Source organism: Somniosus microcephalus, unplaced genomic scaffold (genome assembly GCF_052327205.1).
Source record: "Somniosus microcephalus isolate GS21.2 unplaced genomic scaffold, FLI_Smic_1.0 unresolved_chr9, whole genome shotgun sequence".
In the NCBI taxonomy this organism is placed as follows: Eukaryota; Metazoa; Chordata; class Chondrichthyes; order Squaliformes; family Somniosidae; genus Somniosus; species Somniosus microcephalus.
In genome coordinates this window covers 28,506,278-28,523,933 of record NW_028225187.1, presented here as the reverse complement: position 1 = coordinate 28,523,933, position 17,656 = coordinate 28,506,278, and the positions used below count along the sequence as shown (strand labels likewise).

The following is a 17,656-nucleotide window of genomic DNA, read 5'->3' as shown; positions in this document are numbered from 1 at the left end:
TGCTGTAAAAGGTAAAAGGACTGAAGTTTGTTATTTTGAAATAAAGCGCACATCGAAGGCATTTTGTGTAGAGTATGCAATTCTAGACCTTATTATAAAGGTTAGACATAAAACTGGACTGAACCTGAGATTTCTTTGATATAGTATTTAGTTGTTAACATTTTATACATCATTTTTACTTAATCTGTATGAAATAGAATATGGACCGTAACAGAGCAGGAAAAAGGAAAGAAAGGCTTGGATTTATATAGCGCCTTCCACGATGACCTGACGTCACAAAGCACTTTACAGCCAATCAAATACTTTTGAAGTGTCGTCACTGTTCTAATGTCCGAAACACAGCAGCCGATCTGCGCACAGCAAGCTCCCCGAAACAGCAATGTGATAATGACCAGATCATCTGTTTCTGTTATGTTGATTGAGGGATCACTATTGGCCAGGACACTGTGGAGAACTCCCCTGCTCTTCTTCAAAGTAGTGCCGTGGGATCTTTTACATCCACCTGAGAGGGCAGATGGAGTTTTGTTTTAATGCCTCATTCGAAATACGGCACCTCCGGCAGTGCAGAACTCCTTCAACGCTGCACTTGATTGTCAGCCAAGATTTTTGTGCTCAAGTCTCTGGAGCGGACGTGAACGCACACACATCCGATTGAGAGGGTAACGGGCTACCCACTGTGCCACAGTTGACACTGTACAACACAGGACAGTGCTGTGGGTCCCTGTGCAGCTTAGTAATACAGGCGAAGGGTTAAGAGCAGCTGGGAACCATCCTGCACTAAGTGATGTTCAGGGTCAGTTATACAAGGCTGAGTGACTGCATTGTGCAACCTCCGGGCGTCACATTTGGAATTAGACCCAAACGTGTATTAGCCCAGAATAGAAATATAACGTGGACTGTATGTGTTAAACTCACTCTCTGTCCCTAACTTTATTTCTCTTTTTACCATTGTCTGCCTCTCTTTGTCTCTGTCTCTCTGTGTATATTTAGAGTCATAGAGTCATAGAGTCATAGAGTAATACAGCACGGATAGAGGCCCTTCGGCCCATCGTGTCCATGCCGGCCATCAAGCCCTGTCTAATCTAATCCCATATTCCAGCATTTGGCCCGTAGCCTTGTATGCTATGGCATTTCAAATGCTCATCCAAATGCTTCTTAAATGTTGTGAGGGTTTCTGCCTCCACAACCCTTTCAGGCAGTGAGTTCCAGACTCCAACCACCCTCTGGGTGAAAAAGTTCTTTCTCAAATCCCCTCTAAACCTCCCGCCCTTTACCTTGAATCTATGCCCCCTAGTTATTGACCCCTCTACTAAGGGGAAAAGCTCCTCAGCATCCATCCTATCTATGCCCCTCACAATTTTGTACACCTCAATCATGTCCCCCCTCAGCCTCCTCTGCTCCAAGGAAAACAAACCCAATCTGCCCAGTCTCTCTTCATAGCTGAAGCGCTCCAGCCCTGGTAACATCCTGGTGAACCTCCTCTGCACCCTCTCTAACGCGATCACATCTTTCCTGTAGTGTGGCGACCAGAACTGCACACAGTATTCCAGCTGTGGCCTAACCAGTGTTTTATACAGCTCCATCATAACCTCCTTGCTCTTATATTCAATGCCTCGGCTAATGAAGGCAAGTATCCCATATGCCTTTTTTACCACCTTATCCACCTGTTCCGCCGCCTTCAGGGATCTGTGTACCTGCACACCCAGATCCCTCTGACCCTCCGTCTTGCCTAGGGTCTTTCCCTTCATTGTGTATTCCCTTGCCTTGTTAGACCCCCCAAAGTGCATCACCTCGCACTTTTCCGGGTTAAATTCCATTTGCCACTGTTCCGCCCATCTGACCAACCCATCTATATCGTTCTGCAGACTGAGGCTACCCTCCTCGCTATTTACCACCCTACCAATTTTAGTATCATCCGCGAATTTACTGATCATACCCTTTACATTCATATCCAAGTCATTAATGTAGACCACAAACAGCAAGGGACCCAGCACCGATCCCTGTGGTACCCCACTGGCCACAGGTTTCCAGTCACAAAAACAACCTTCGACCATCACCCTCTGCCTTCTGCCACTAAGCCAGTTTTGTATCCAATGTGCCAAGGCACCCTGGATTCCATGGGCTCTTACCTTCTTGACCAGTCTCCTGTGCGGGACTTTATCGAAGGCCTTACTGAAATCCATGTATACCACATCCACTGCGTTACCCTCATCCACACACCTAGTCACCCCCTCAAAAAATTCAATCAAATTAGTCAGACATGATCTTCCCTTGACAAAGCCATGTTGACTATCCCTGATTAATCCTTGCCTCTCCAAGTGGAGACAAATTTTGTCCCTCAGGATTTTTTCCAGTAATTTTCCTACCACTGATGTTAGGCTCACTGGCCTGTAGTTCCCCGGTTTTTCCCTACTACCCTTCTTCCCTAAGACCCTCTCTTCCCTGGTCTCTTTTCTGTGTGTTTCTCTGTCTTGTTATTTCCACCTCTGTTATTTTCTGCCTCTCTATTGCTGTCATTTTCTTTTTTGATCTGTCACTCTGCCTTTTTTCTGCCAGCCTCTCTCTTTCTCTGTTACTGTCAGTCTGCCTCTGGTTGTCTCTGCCATCTATGTCTCCTCTCTCCGCCAGCCACATTGTCGCTCTTACTCGGTGTCTGCAACTTTTGTCTCTTTCTCTTTCTGTCTGCCTCTGTTTATTTCTGAGTCTCTGTTTCTCTGTGTGAATCCTTTTCTCTTTGTGTCTGCTTCTGTTTATTTCTGAGTCTCTGTTTCTCTGTGTGTATCCTTCTCTCTTTCTGTCTGCCTCTGTTTATTTCTGAGTCTCTGTTTCTCTGTGTGAATCCTTCTCTCTTTCTGTCTGCCTCTGTTTATTTCTGAGTCTCTGTTTCTCTGTGTGTATCCTTCTCTCTTTGTGTCTGCCTCTGTTTATTTCTTTTTACCTTTGTATCTTTGTCTTTCTCTATCATACTGCTTCACTATCATTCCATTCCTGGTTTTGTATTTCCCTTTCTCTGTATTATTAATGTTGACTCCATTTCTTTGTCACTTATTTGCATCTGTCAGTTTTTCATTCCCCTACGTTCCCTCTTTCTTCTATCTCACATTTTCTTAATTTCTCTCTTTGGCTTCTCCGCCTCCCTCTAACGCTTTTAGATTTAAAAATCAACTTTAATTCCAGTGTTCATGGACTTCATAGATGTATTGCTATTCTTAGACATTATGGGTATATTATTTTTATATAAATTAAAAACACTTAAAAATATAAGTATGAAATATAAACAGGAAACGGTGGACACATTCAGCTGGTCATGTAGCATCTGTGGAGAGAGAAACAAATTTAAGGTTTCAGATCGATGACCTTTCATCAGATCAGGAAAAAGTTAGAGCTGTCACAGGTAGTATGCAAGTACAGAGGCAGAGAAAGGTGTAGGGGAGGAAAGAACAAAGTGGGGGCTCTGTGATAGGGTGGAAGGCAGGAGAGATTGAATGATGAAAGAGGTGATGGTGCGACGCAAAGGGCGATGGTAATGGGACAAGTAAAGTAGCAGAAGACTGTTCGAGAAAAGGTGTAACTGGGAATGGCAGAATCATCAAAGGCTGCCGGCCGAAAAAAATTGGGGCAGGGGATTGTGTCCTGGAATTGTTGAACTCGATGTTGATTCCAGAAGGCTGTAAATTACAAATCGAAAGATGAGGTGCTGTTCCTCGAGCTTATGTCGAGCTTCATGGGAGCAGTGTAGGTGGCCGAGGACAGAGAGATCAGAGTGGGAGTGGAGCAGAGAATTAATGTGACAGGCGACCAGAAGCTTGGAATCACCCTTATAGACTGAATAGAGATGTTCTGCCAAGCGGTCACGCAATCTGCGTTTCTATTATAATCATAAATTTGGAAATTAATTTTAAAAATCGTCTGTTCAGATACTTAGGCCTAGAAATTCACTTGGGCGCGGGCAGCTCGCTCGTGCCCAAAAGTTAGCACTGGGCGGGGAGGCATTAGCGCACGCCGTATATTCGTCTTCTGCGCCCCAATTCGGAAGCGGGCGCTGTACCAGGGTGTGCCCGCCTCCGTTTGGGGCGCTGCAACTGAATATCGGCGCGCTAGTTGCCGCAGCGCCACCCGATGCGGTGCGGCAGGCTGCGGTACTGCAGGCCTCCCCCTTCTCTTAAGGGGGAGGTACCTGCAACGGCCGGAGCCCCGATCGCGAGTGCCGGCAAAAGAGCCCGGCACAACGGAGAAGTGCCGGGCTCCACGGAAACCAGCCGGCAATGCCGCGGGGGGTGGTGGAGGAGGCCGGGGAAGGAGGTGCGGGCAGGCGGCCGCCGAAAAAGCGGCCGGCCGCACCTTCAGCTTTAAAGCGCCCCACTATGGCAGCAGGACGGCCCCGTTTTCTGTTCGCTGTTTGCGCCCGCTTCGGAGGAGGCGGGCGCAAATAAATATGGGGATCGGCGCGGTTTCGGGGCGTTACGGGCCACCGCGCACACCGATGACGTCATCGGTCCCGGCGCAGCGCTAACAGCTACTGCCGCCAATACCGCTGCAGTCAATTTCAGCGCTACCACCCCGCCGGCGCAAAAGACCTCTTTAGGCGCTAAGTGGGCGCAAGGCCCACTGAATTTCTAGGCCTTAACATTTATATTCATTAACAATTATATTAATTAATTCGAGGAACAGCACCCCATCTTTCGATTAGGCACGTTACAGCCTTCTGGACTCAACATTGAGTTTAACAATTTCAGATCAGAATCCCCTGCCCACATTTTTTCAGGTGACAGCTGTTGATGATTCTGCCAACCCCATTTGCAACAATTAATCTCTCCTGCCTTCCACCCGATGACAGATCGTCCCTTTTGTTCCATCCTCCCCACTCCCCTTTTCCCTGCCTCTGTACCTGATACATCTCTAACTTTTTCCAGTTCTGCGGAAGGGTCACAGACCTGAAACATTAACTCTGTCTCTCTCTCCACGGATCCTGCTTGGCCTGCTGAGTGTTTCCAGCATTTTCTGTTGTTATTTCAGATTCCCAGCATCCGCGGTATTTTGCTATTGTTTATCCATTAACATTTTAGCTACACAACTGGCACCACACGTCATTGTATCATTCATTGTAGGAAGTGTTTGGAGATATGTAAATATAAAAGAGGATGTATAAATGCAAATCAAAGAAAGCTTTGTATTGTGGACCAAAACTTGACCACCTCTTTCTTGATTTTCTGTGTATATGTTTCTATCCTTCCTCCAACAGCAAGTTACATTTATATAGCGCATTTAATGTAGTAAGATGTCCCAAGGAGCTGAACAAGAGCAATTTCAATAAAACAATTTTTAGCACAGAGTCACAGAAGGAGATATCAGGACAGATGTCCAAAAGCTTGTTGAAGGTGGCAGGTTTTAAGAACAGTGAGTGTTAGAGATGTGGAGAAGTTTAGGGTGGGAATTCCAATAATTAGGTTCAAGGCAGCTGTCTTTTTTCTTTCTTTCCTTCTTTCTATCCTTCATTCTTTCTTTCCTTTTTTCTTTCTTTCTCTCACTTTCTGCCTCTTTCTGTCTATCCATTTTCTCTTCATGGATGTCTCTGTCTTTTTTTGACTCTACATGTTTCAATCTCTGCTTCTTTGTGCATTTATTAGCTTGTCACGTTATTTTGCCTCTTTACCTCCTTATTTCTATCTTTGCTTCTGCTTCGTTTTGCTATTCAGCTACTGTCTGTCGCTTTTGGTATTTTCTCTGCCTTCCTCTCTCATTCTGTCCGCGGGTGAACAGTGGCTTTTTCAGTTGAAGTCCAACTCAGCTATTTGAGGCTGCCCTTTGGAGAAACAATTCATGTGTTGTCTGCAAAGGTGACCCGCCTCAATAGGTCGAGTTTTCAATAAAATCTGACATCAAAATGAGATATAAATCATCTCAGGGCTCGGTGCTGCTAATGTCAAATGTACTGTCCGTCCAGTGGGGAGTGCAAGAGATGGGGGATGAAATGGGCTGCAGTTCTAGTGCTTCAAACTCTTCAGTTCTTTCTATGATTTAACTAATTTAATTATTAGATTGAGTGGGTATTTCACCACGTTCTTCAGCTCCTCTCTGAACTTAGTTTGGGTCACAGCGTAAATACATGTGTTGGTGCAGGAACTGAGAACCTGAAGCATTGCTGCTGTGTGTTGTGTGATATAAAGAGGGTGAGTGACGGAGGAAGGACTAATATCTGTCATTCGCTGATAGATGACAAATACAACCTGGGTCACCCATAACAGTATAAAACTGCCGGTTATACTGAAGAGCAAAACGATTGATTTCTTTCGGTTCTCCATCTCTGGGTCCTTGTGATTCTCTCCATCGCTGTGGCCCCGGAGTCCCCTGCGGACTCTACTGGCCGCTAAAATACGTCTGACCGTCAGAACATTGAGCAACAAAATCAGAAAGAACGGGACACAAGGGGTTAAAATTCAGTGAAACAAATCAAATGAGGCCCATGCGGGGGAAGTTTCGAAGCTCAGTTTAGGGACACAATGCCAGGGAACATTATCAATTATATAGACAGGTTCATATGTAAAGTACCAGGGGACAGACTCTAAACAGCCCAGCACGCTCACTGTTCCGATAACCACAGCCGCCGTTTTCTCGGTGCAATATTTTATTTTGTGGTGACACGCCACCACTGGACACAATCCGCTCACGGCGGTACGGACAGTTTAAGCAGACGCCCCCAACCGGGGGCCCTTTCCTCCAGCAACTTGTTTCCCACAGGGACAGGCTGCCGGGAGCTCTTCCTGTCTGGGGAGTATTTAAGTCAGGCGCGGGCTCTTCCAGTTCCTGTTTTGCCATGAGGCTGAAATAAAAAGCTGTTCTGATTTACTAGCTCTGGTCTCAACTCCCACGTTTGCCGCGGTATCTCAGCACTGGTGACCCCGACGCTCAGGACGAATCCTAAGCTAGCATGGCGGATACAAACGCAGTCACGGTTAAATTACCAGACTTTTGGGAAAACTTGGCCGAAGCCTGGTTCGTTCAAGCCGAGTCCAGATTCCGGCTGAAAGGCATCACAGGCGACACCACGAAGTACGACTACCTCGTCTCCTCGCTCACGTACGCTACCGTCCCCAAAGTTTGGGCAGCGCTGCAGGACCCACCACAGACTGGCAAGTACGAACATCTGAAGGCTGCGCTACTTAAAAAATTTCAAACGTCCTCTTCCCAGCGCCACTGCCAACTCCTGGACCTCCCCGGTCTCGGTGACGGCAGTATCTCAACAATTTTCAGCTTCTCACAACAAATGGCCACAAATCGATCAAAGGTGAAAACGACTGTGAGCCAGACAGAAACCTCTGTGGCTGCAAAAACCAGGAAGCTTGTGAGACTACACACGGGAGTAATGTTCAGGAATGAATCTGGGAAATAAATCCAACCAATCTGCCTCAATATGGGATCAGTGATGACGACCAGGAAATCGGCCGCTGCCATTCCCACCAGGTAGCGAGTGATACATTTGGAGAGACCGCACTTTCCTCGGGACAGGATCACAATCGCCACCGAGTTAACTGTGAGAGAAAAGGAAGCAGAGAAATTACTGATCAGATCTGGAACCAAAGCAGCAGTTTGACAGGATCTGGGCTGAAATTTCCAGCTTTGTTGCTGCATCAGAAATGGCCACCTCCACCAGCAGGTGAATCAAAATGGCCGCTGTGTGGGGGTGGGGCTGGTGACCTCTTCAAAATCAGACACTGCAGCAAGGAAGTGACATCATCAAAATGGCCGCAGTTGAGGGCAGGGCTGGTGACCTCATCAACATAAGAACATAAGAAGTAAGTGCAGGAGTAGACCATACCGGCTTGAGCCTGTTCCACAATTTCAATAAGATCATGGCTGATTATTGAACTCAACTACCGTCCGATCTCCATATCGCTTGATTCCCCTAGAGTCCAAAAATCTATCTCAGCCTGGAATATACTCAAAGACTCAGCATTCACAGCCCTCTGGGGCAGAAAATTCTAAAGATTCACAAGCCTCTGAGTGAAGAAATTCCTCCTCATCTCTGTCTTAAATGGTCTACCCCTTATCCAGCGACTATGCCCCCTTTTTCTAGACAATCAAGCCAAGGGAAACAACCTCTCAGCATCTACCCTGTCAACCCCCTTCAGAATCTTATATGTTTCAATGAGATCACCTCTCATTCCTCTAAAGTCCAGAGAGTATTGGCCCATTCTACGCAATCTCTCATCATAGGACAGCCCTCTCATCCCAGGAATCAATCTAGTGAACCTTCGTTGCACCGCCTCTAAGGCAAGTATGTCCTTCCTTAGATAAGGAGACCAGAACTGTGCACAGTACTCCAGGTGTGGTCTCACCAAGGCCCTGTACAATGGTAGCAAGACTTCCTAACTCTTATACTCCAACCCCCTTGCAATAACGGACAATATGCCATTTGCCTTCCTTATTGCTTGCTGTACCTGCATGCTAGCTTGCTGCGTTTGTTGGACGAGGACACTCAAATATCTCTGAACACCAACACTGGGAAGTTTCTCACCATTTAAAAAATACTCTGTTTTTCTATTCTTCCTACCAAAGTGAAAAAGCTCACATTTCCCTACATTATACTCCATCTCCCACCTTGCGGCCCACTCACTTAGTCTCTCTATATCACTTTGCAGACTCTGTGTTCTCCTCACGGCTTACTGTCCCACCTAGCTTTGTATCATCAGCAAACTTGGATATATTACACTAGGTCATTAATATAGTTTGTAAATAGCTGAGGCCCCAACACTGATCCTTGCAGCACCTCACTTGTTACAGCCTGCCAACCTGAAAAAGATCCGTTTATCCCTACTCTCTGTTTTCTGTCCGTTACCCAATCCTCTATCCATGCTACTGTATAACCTCCAACCCCAAGAGCCCTAATCAACCTTTTATGTGGCAACTTATCGAATTCCTTTTGGAAATCCAAATATACTGGGTCCCCGTGTTCCCATGTATCTACCCTACTAGTTACATCCTCAAAAACTCCAATAAATTTATCAAATGTAAATTTCCCTTTCCTAAAACCATGTTGACTTTGCCTAATCATGTAATGATTTTCTAAGTGACTCGATACTGCCTCTTTAGCAGTGGATTCCAGCATTTCCCCAACCACTGATGTCAGCTAACTGGCCTGTAGTTCCCTGTTTTTTCTCTGCATCCTTTCTTGAATAGTGGTGTTACATTTGGGCCCTTCCAATCCGCTGGGACCTCTCCAGAATCTAGGGAATTTTGGAAATTCAAAACCAATCCACCACTATCTCTTCAGCCACCTCTTTTAGAATCCTAGGACATAGGTCGTCAGGTCCAGGGGATTTGTCAGCATTTAGTCCCATTAGTTTCGCTAGTTCTGTTTCTCTGCTCATATTAATTACGTTAAGTTCCTCACCCTTATTAGAACCTTGGATCCGCAACATTGTTGTATGCTTTTTATGTCGTCTACTGTGAAGACAGATACAAAATATTTGTTTAACTTTTCTGCCATTTCCTTACTCCCCATAATCATTTCTCCTGTCTCAGCCCCTAAGGGACCAAACTTACTTTTGCTACTCTTTTCATTTTTACATACCTGTAGAAAGTTTTAAAATCTGCCAACTCTCCCAATCCTCAGGCTTACTATTATTATTTGCAAAATTATAAGCTTCTACTTTCAATCTAATGCTATACTTAACTTCTTTAGTTAGCCACGGTTGGATCACTTTTGCCGTTGAGTTTTTTGTTTCTGAACAGAATATATTTTTGCTGAGATTTATGAAATATTTCTTTAAATGCCAACCACTGATTATCTACCACGATACCCTTTAACCTATTTTTCCAATCTACCTTAGCTAACTCGACCCTCATACCTATGTAATTGGCTTTAGTTATGTTTAGGAATCTAGTATTAGATTTAGCAAGTCACTCTCAAAATTAATGTAAAATTCTATTATATTTATGATCACTCTGCCCCAGAGGATCCTTTACTATGAGATTGCTAATTAGCCACGTTTCATTACACAATAAAATATCTAACATAACCTGTTCCCGGGTTGGTTCCATGACATATTGTTCTACGAAACTGTCCCAAAAGCATTCCATGAAATCGTCCTCCACACTACCTTTGCCAATTTGATTTGTTCAGTTTATATGAAGATTAAAGTCCCCAAGATTATTGCATTTCCTTTGGTGCAAGGTCCTATCTACAGCCCCAGTTATTGGATTGGCCAGGAAACTGGTCCCAATGCAGTTTATGTGGAGCACATCCCGATGGAACAGCTCCCTCTTTCCCCAGTGCTGGTGTCAGTGCCCCATGAATTGAAAGCCCTTATTCCCACACCAATATTTGAGCCACGCATTTAACTCTCTTATCTGCTTGACCCTGTTCCAATTTGCGCGTGGCTCAGATAGTAATCCAGAGATTATTACCCTTGTGGATCTGCTTAATAATTTTGATCACAAATGGCCACCGCCACCAGGAAGTGACATAAACATGGCCGCTGATTTCTGGACCAGGGCTGCACTTTCGGAAAGGGAAATATTTGCAAAACAGTGTCGAGAATGAGTTGGGAACTAGATACAGAAAGTGAATAAAGTGAGCACCGGATCCACTGGTGGAGCCGAGTGAGGATACAGTGCTGGTGGGGAAAGGAGAAGGGGATTGGGGAACCAGAATCCACTGGAGGAGCCGAGTGAAGACCCAGTGGCGGTGGGGAAAGGAGAAGGGGATTGGGGAACCGGAATCCACTGGAGGAGCCGAGTGAAGATACAGTGCTGGTGGGGAAAGGAGAAGGGGATTGGGGAACCGGAATCCACTGGAGGAGCCGAGTGAAGATACAGTGCTGGTGGGGAAAGGAGAAGGGGATTGGGGAACCAGAATCCACTGGAGGAGCCGAGTGAAGGCCCAGTGGCGGTGGGGAAAGGAGAAGGGGATTGGGGAACCGGAATCCACTGGAGGAGCCGAGTGAAGACACAGTGCTGGTGGGGAAAGGAGAAGGGGATTGGGGAACCGGAATCCACTGGAGGGGCCGAGTGAAGACACAGTGCTGGTGGGGAAAGGAGAAGGGGATTGGGGAACCGGATCCACTGGAGGAGCCGAGTGAAGGCCCAGTGCCGGTGGGGAAAGGAGAAGGGGATTGGGGAACCAGAATCCACTGGAGGAGCCGAGTGAAGACACAGTGCCGGTGGGGAAAGGAGAAGGGGATTGGGGAACCGGAATCCACTGGAGGAGCCGAGTGAAGACACAGTGCCGGTGGGGAAAGGAGAAGGGGATTGGGGAACCAGAATCCACTGGAGGAGCCGAGTGAAGACACAGTGCCGGTGGGGAAAGGAGAAGGGGATTGGGGAACCGGAATCCACTGGAGGAGCCGAGTGAAGACACAGTGCCGGTGGGGAAAGGAGAAGGGGATTGGGGAACCGGAATCCACTGGAGGAGCCGAGTGAAGACACAGTGCTGGTGGGGAAAGGAGAAGGGGATTGGGGAACCGGAATCCACTGGAGGAGCCGAGTGAAGACACAGTGCCGGTGGGGAAAGGAGAAGGGGATTGGGGAACCAGAATCCACTGGAGGAGCCGAGTGAAGACACAGTGCCAGTGGGGAAAGGAGAAGGGGATTGGGGGAACCGGAATCCACTGGAGGGGCCGAGTGAAGACACAGTGCCGGTGGGGAAAGGAGAAGGGGATTGGGGAACCAGAATCCACTGGAGGAGCCGAGTGAAGGCCCAGTGGCGGTGGGGAAAGGAGAAGGGGATTGGGGAACCGGAATCCACTGGAGGAGCCGAGTGAAGACACAGTGCCGCTGGGGAAAGGAGAAGGGGATTGGGGAACCGGAATCCACTGGAGGGGCCGAGTGAAGGCACAGTGCCGGTGGGGAAAGGAGAAGGGGATTGGGGAACCGGAATCCACTGGAGGAGCCGAGTGAAGACACAGTGCCGGTGGGGAAAGGAGAAGGGGATTGGGGAACTGTATCCACTGGAGGGGCCGAGTGAAGACACAGTGCCGGTGGGGAAAGGAGAAGGGGATTGGGGAACCAGAATCCACTGGAGGAGCTGAGTGAAGGCACAGTGCCAGTGGGGAAAGGAGAAGGGGATTGGGGAACCAGAATCCACTGGAGGAGCCGAGTGAAGACACAGTGCTGGTGGGGAAAGGAGAAGGGGATTGGGGAACCGGAATCCACTGGAGGGGCCGAGTGAAGACACAGTGCCGGTGGGGAAAGGAGAAGGGGATTGGGGAACCAGAATCCACTGGAGGAGCCGAGTGAAGACACAGTGCCAGTGGGGAAAGGAGAAGGGGATTGGGGAACCAGAATCCACTGGAGGGGCCGAGTGAAGGCACAGTGCCGGTGGGGAAAGGAGAAGGGGATTGGGGAACCAGAATCCACTGGAGGAGCCGAGTGAAGACACAGTGCCAGTGGGGAAAGGAGAAGGGGATTGGGGAACCAGAATCCACTGGAGGGGCCGAGTGAAGGCACAGTGCCGGTGGGGAAAGGAGAAGGGGATTGGGGAACCGGAATCCACTGGAGGAGCCGAGTGAAGACACAGTGCCGGTGGGGAAAGGAGAAGGGGATTGGGGAACCAGAATCCACTGGAGGAGCCGAGTGAAGACACAGTGCTGGTGGGGAAAGGAGAAGGGGATTGGGGGAACCAGAATCCACTGGAGGGGCCGAGTGAAGGCACAGTGCCGGTGGGGAAAGGAGAAGGGGATTGGGGAACCGGAATCCACTGGAGGGGCCGAGTGAAGGCACAGTGCCGGTGGGGAAAGGAGAAGGGGATTGGGGAACCGGAATCCACTGGAGGGGCCGAGTGAAGGCACAGTGCCGGTGGGGAAAGGAGAAGGGGATTGGGGAACCGGAATCCACTGGAGGAGCCGAGTGAAGACACAGTGCCGGTGGGGAAAGGAGAAGGGGATTGGGGAACCGGAATCCACTGGAGGAGCCGAGTGAAGACACAGTGCCAGTGGGGAAAGGAGAAGGGGATTGGGGAACCGGAATCCACTGGAGGGGCCGAGTGAAGGCACAGTGCCGGTGGGGAAAGGAGAAGGGGATTGGGGAACCGGAATCCACTGGAGGGGCCGAGTGAAGACACAGTGCCGGTGGGGAAAGGAGAAGGGGATTGGGGAACCAGAATCCACTGGAGGAGCCGAGTGAAGACACAGTGCCGGTGGGGAAAGGAGAAGGGGATTGGGGAACCAGAATCCACTGGAGGAGCCGAGTGAAGACACAGTGCCGGTGGGGAAAGGAGAAGGGGATTGGGGAACTGTATCCACTGGAGGGGCCGAGTGAAGACACAGTGCCGGTGGGGAAAGGAGAAGGGGATTGGGGAACCGGAATCCACTGGAGGGGCCGAGTGAAGACACAGTGCCGGTGGGGAAAGGAGAAGGGGATTGGGGAACCAGAATCCACTGGAGGGGCCGAGTGAAGACACAGTGCCGGTGGGGAAAGGAGAAGGGGATTGGGGAACCAGAATCCACTGGAGGGGCCGAGTGAAGACACAGTGCTGGTGGGGAAAGGAGAAGGGGATTGGGGAACCAGAATCCACTGGAGGAGCCGAGTGAAGACACAGTGCCGGTGGGGAAAGGAGAAGGGGATTGGGGAACCGGAATCCACTGGAGGAGCCGAGTGAAGACACAGTGCCGGTGGGGAAAGGAGAAGGGGATTGGGGAACCGGAATCCACTGGAGGAGCCGAGTGAAGGCACAGTGCCAGTGGGGAAAGGAGAAGGGGATTGGGGAACCGGAATCCACTGGAGGAGCCGAGTGAAGACACAGTGCCGGTGGGGAAAGGAGAAGGGGATTGGGGAACCAGAATCCACTGGAGGAGCCGAGTGAAGACACAGTGCCGGTGGGGAAAGGAGAAGGGGATTGGGGAACCGGAATCCACTGGAGGAGCTGAGTGAAGACACAGTGCCGGTGGGGAAAGGAGAAGGGGATTGGGGAACCAGAATCCACTGGAGGAGCCGAGTGAAGACACAGTGCCGGTGGGGAAAGGAGAAGGGGATTGGGGAACCGGAATCCACTGGAGGGGCCGAGTGAAGACACAGTGCCGGTGGGGAAAGGAGAAGGGGATTGGGGAACTGTATCCACTGGAGGGGCCGAGTGAAGACACAGTGCCGGTGGGGAAAGGAGAAGGGGATTGGGGAACTGTATCCACTGGAGGGGCCGAGTGAAGACACAGTGCCGGTGGGGAAAGGAGAAGGGGATTGGGGAACTGTATCCACTGGAGGGGCCGAGTGAAGACACAGTGCCGGTGGGGAAAGGAGAAGGGGATTGGGGAACCGGAATCCACTGGAGGAGCCGAGTGAAGACACAGTGCCGGTGGGGAAAGGAGAAGGGGATTGGGGAACCAGAATCCACTGGAGGAGCCGAGTGAAGACACAGTGCCGGTGGGGAAAGGAGAAGGGGATTGGGGAACCGGAATCCACTGGAGGGGCCGAGTGAAGGCCCAGTGCCGGTGGGGAAAGGAGAAGGGGATTGGGGAACCGGAATCCACTGGAGGGGCCGAGTGAAGACACAGTGCCAGTGGGGAAAGGAGAAGGGGATTGGGGAACCAGAATCCACTGGAGGGGCCGAGTGAAGACACAGTGCCGGTGGGGAAAGGAGAAGGGGATTGGGGAACCGGAATCCACTGGAGGGGCCGAGTGAAGACACAGTGCCGGTGGGGAAAGGAGAAGGGGATTGGGGAACCGGAATCCACTGGAGGAGCCGAGTGAAGACACAGTGCTGGTGGGGAAAGGAGAAGGGGATTGGGGAACCGGAATCCACTGGAGGGGCCGAGTGAAGACACAGTGCCGGTGGGGAAAGGAGAAGGGGATTGGGGAACCGGAATCCACTGGAGGGGCCGAGTGAAGACACAGTGCCGGTGGGGAAAGGAGAAGGGGATTGGGGAACCAGAATCCACTGGAGGAGCCGAGTGAAGGCCCAGTGCCGGTGGGGAAAGGAGAAGGGGATTGGGGAACCGGAATCCACTGGAGGGGCCGAGTGAAGACACAGTGCCGGTGGGGAAAGGAGAAGGGGATTGGGGAACCAGAATCCACTGGAGGGGCCGAGTGAAGACACAGTGCCGGTGGGGAAAGGAGAAGGGGATTGGGGAACCGGAATCCACTGGAGGGGCCGAGTGAAGACACAGTGCCGGTGGGGAAAGGAGAAGGGGATTGGGGAACCGGAATCCACTGGAGGAGCCGAGTGAAGACACAGTGCCGGTGGGGAAAGGAGAAGGGGATTGGGGAACCAGAATCCACTGGAGGGGCCGAGTGAAGACACAGTGCCGGTGGGGAAAGGAGAAGGGTTTTGGGGAAACAGAATCCACTGGAGGGGCCGAGTGAAGACACAGTGCCGGTGGGGAAAGGAGAAGGGGATTGGGGAACCGGAATCCACTGGAGGAGCCGAGTGAAGACACAGTGCCGGTGGGGAAAGGAGAAGGGGATTGGGGAACCGGAATCCACTGGAGGAGCCGAGTGAAGGCACAGTGCCGGTGGGGAAAGGAGAAGGGGATAGGGGAACCGGAATCCACTGGAGGAGCCGAGTGAAGACACAGTGCTGGTGGGGAAAGGAGAAGGGGATTGGGGAACCGGAATCCACTGGAGGAGCCGAGTGAAGGCACAGTGCCGGTGGGGAAAGGAGAAGGGGATTGGGGAACCGGAATCCACTGGAGGAGCCGAGTGAAGACACAGTGCTGGTGGGGAAAGGAGAAGGGGATTGGGGAACCGGAATCCACTGGAGGAGCCGAGTGAAGACACAGTGCTGGTGGGGAAAGGAGAAGGGGATTGGGGAACCGGAATCCACTGGAGGGGCCGAGTGAAGGCCCAGTGCCGGTGGGGAAAGGAGAAGGGGATTGGGGAACCAGAATCCACTGGAGGGGCCGAGTGAAGACACAGTGCCGGTGGGGAAAGGAGAAGGGTTTTGGGGAACCAGAATCCACTGGAGGGGCCGAGTGAAGACACAGTGCCGGTGGGGAAAGGAGAAGGGGATTGGGGAACCGGAATCCACTGGAGGAGCCCAGTGAAGACACAGTGCCGGTGGGGAAAGGAGAAGGGGATTGGGGAACCGGAATCCACTGGAGGAGCCCAGTGAAGACACAGTGCTGGTGGGGAAAGGAGAAGGGTTTTGGGGAACCAGAATCCACTGGAGGGGCCGAGTGAAGACACAGTGCCGGTGGGGAAAGGAGAAGGGGATTGGGGAACCGGAATCCACTGGAGGAGCTGAGTGAAGACACAGTGCCGGTGGGGAAAGGAGAAGGGGATTGGGGAACCAGAATCCACTGGAGGAGCCGAGTGAAGACACAGTGCCGGTGGGGAAAGGAGAAGGGGATTGGGGAACCGGAATCCACTGGAGGGGCCGAGTGAAGACACAGTGCCGGTGGGGAAAGGAGAAGGGGATTGGGGAACCGGAATCCACTGGAGGGGCCGAGTGAAGACACAGTGCCAGTGGGGAAAGGAGAGGGTTTTGGGGAACCGGAATCCACTGGAGGGGCCGAGTGAAGGCCCAGTGCCGGTGGGGAAAGGAGAGGGTTTTGGGGAACCGGAATCCAATGCATTAAATCCGGATTTGAGCTCCAGACTACAGGCTGGGAAGTTTTCAGGACAGGGGGAGGTGAATCTAGTTTGTTGCTCTGGTTTAAGGGAGCTGACAGGGGCTTTCAGTAAACGGGAAGAAATAGCTGGAGGGCGGGCCGGTGAGAGAGATTGGGAGGGAGAGAAGGAAAAGGACATGTGGGAGCTGGAGGGGAGTCAGGAGCTGAGGGTTTGGGAAAGCGGACAAACTGAAACAATGGATGAGGAGATAGAGGATTCAATGCTCGGGGAGGAGAGGCTGGGATTCGCAGGGGGACACTGCAGCAGAGTGTGAGAGGAAATCTAATTCATAAATCCCAGTTACACAACTCACCGAATACATTCAAACAGTAATTTCTGTGGCTCTTGTTGCCAGTGAACAGCAGACTGTGTACACAATGTGTTCAATAAATTTACCTAGCACATTCAATTAAAAAAAGAAAATCTATTAATTAAATAAACCTCGTTCTTTATTGAATTCCGCTGTCCCAGAGTGTTTAAAATACAATATGCTAATAATCCCTTACTGTGGCGACACGCCACCACTGGACATAATCCGCTCACGGCGGCACGGACAGTCTAAGCAGAAGCCCCCAGCCGGGGGCCCTTTCCTCCAGCAACTTGTTTCCCGCAGGGACAGGCTGCCGGGAGCACTTCCTGTCTGGGAAGTATTTAAGTGGATGCGCGGGCTTTTCTAGTTCCTGTTTGCCATGTGGTTAGAATAAAACAGTTGTGTTTTCAATAGCTCTGGTCTCGACTCCCACGTTTGCCGCGGTATCTCAACATTACAATCAATAAATTACTGATTCTATTCTATAACGACATTTGTTCAATCATTGAATCAGAAAAATAAACATTCACCAAAACAGACTGGGGACCTCATAGCTATAAGTTCCCACAATCTGACAACATGCTAATATCACCTTCAAAGCTCATTTCCTGATCATAATTGGACTGGAGGTTTCAGCCGATCATGCCAATGAATTAGTCACACCACTGCTTCTCTCGCTCTCTGTCTTAGATTTACAGGGATTGTTCCAGCAAAGTGAGGGAATACCTATCAGGATGAACAGTCTGGGTCTCTTTTCTTGAAAAGATAAGTTTGATGTGTGACCTAATAGATGTCTTTAAATGA

General features: G+C 50.3%; 1 pseudogene; it reads right to left on the bottom strand.

Moving 5' to 3' along the window:
* Window positions 1-4,148: 4,148 nt before the first annotated feature.
* On the bottom strand, window positions 4,149-8,328 carry LOC147084980 (putative G protein-coupled receptor 139; annotated as a pseudogene).
* Between the last annotated feature and the right edge of the window lie 9,328 nt (window positions 8,329-17,656).